A 1490-nucleotide genomic window follows, 5' to 3' on the forward strand; every position below is an offset into this window, starting at 1 on the left:
AATCATCATTGGCATCATCCCCATTAGCAGCGAATGTCCATTAAGTTCTTGGATGAGCTGGGGCCCTATGCCAGGTACTGGGGCCCCACTGGTCGCTGGCCTCAGGGAGTTTATGGTGTGGTAGGGGGAGAGGACATTAAAGTAAGAAGTTAAAGAATACTCCTAGACAGCACGTACTCTGTGGCCCCTAGGTAACCCATGCACAGGTAATACGGGAGTCATTCATTCCCGAGCCTGGTATTTAGTTTAGCTAATTATTTACACCTTGTGAAGGGCATTGACACAGAACAAAGTGGAAAGAGAGGAAATGCAAAAGGGTTACAAGGGCTGGCAGGTGTGACTCAGAGCCAGTTCTCTCTCCAAGAGCTCGGGCACTCCAGAGCTGGACAAGATCTTCAGGGATCACAAAAAGAGCTTGGGCATTGCCAGGTTACTAGAGACCCAGAACAAGGGAGTGACTTGCCCAAGGTCACATGGCCAGGATTTGAACCCAGGTCTTTGTGTATTTGAAAGACCTGGGGCTCTTTCCATCACACCACCAGAACCATGCCTGACGCAAACTCAAGTTGTCCCACAGGCCAGAAAGTCCAGAAATGTGGAATTGGAGTCAAGGTTGGAAATGAGACTCTTGGCCCCAAGAAGTCACTTCTTCAAGCTCCTGTTCCCCGGAGCTATTTTTCTGGCCGGTAATTACACTTAGGTAGCCTACAAGGGTAGGCAAGTGCTGTGACCAATATTCAACCTGGGGACAGGAGTAGAGGATTCAGATCGCAAGCATTGCACTTACCAGCTGTATGAGCATGGCCAAGAGTCTTTACCTCTCAATGAATGAATGCATGAAAAAGCATTGATTGAGGGCTTACTATATGCAAAGCAGTGTGCTAAGGGCTGGGTATATGAATAGAAAAGCACAGTCCCTGCACTCCAGAAACCCATATTCTAATACCTATGGAAGGGTTCAGCTACAAGTCAGATAGAAAAGTCCCATGGTCCTTAGGGTGTGTGGCAAAGCCAGTGGTACCATCTTCATATCAGTTTCTGATGTTGAACTATGACAGTATCAAGGACTTTGGGAGTAAGAACTCTCTTTTCTCCCACAGTCAGTAGCTTTGACTGTAGCACCCAAAGGACCCGTGGCCAGGCCACACATCTACAGCAGTCGCTTCCCAGGATAGTGGCTGAAGACACTGGGCTGGAAGCACGGCTATCCCAAGGCTCTTAGGTTCAGGGACCTGCGCTGTCTCCATTGTGGTCTGAGGCGAGGGAGATGGTGGTCAGGATGGTGACTGGTGATGGTGATAGTTTGACTTGCCCAGCACGTGCTATCTCCTGTCTCCAACTCAGGGTACCCTGATGCTTCAGAAAGGCTAGTTTGCCTGCCCTGTGGGTAGCAGTTGGTTGTCAGGGGGTGGAGATGGGAAATGGAGGTGATCATTCTCTGGCTGATGGCTGGGAGGGCCAGGCTGGAAGCAACACCAGTGCTCTGGGAG

The sequence above is a fragment of the Vombatus ursinus genome, unplaced genomic scaffold (genome assembly GCF_900497805.2).
Source record: "Vombatus ursinus unplaced genomic scaffold, bare-nosed wombat genome assembly UNPS02004691.1, whole genome shotgun sequence".
Classification (NCBI taxonomy): domain Eukaryota; kingdom Metazoa; phylum Chordata; class Mammalia; order Diprotodontia; family Vombatidae; genus Vombatus; species Vombatus ursinus.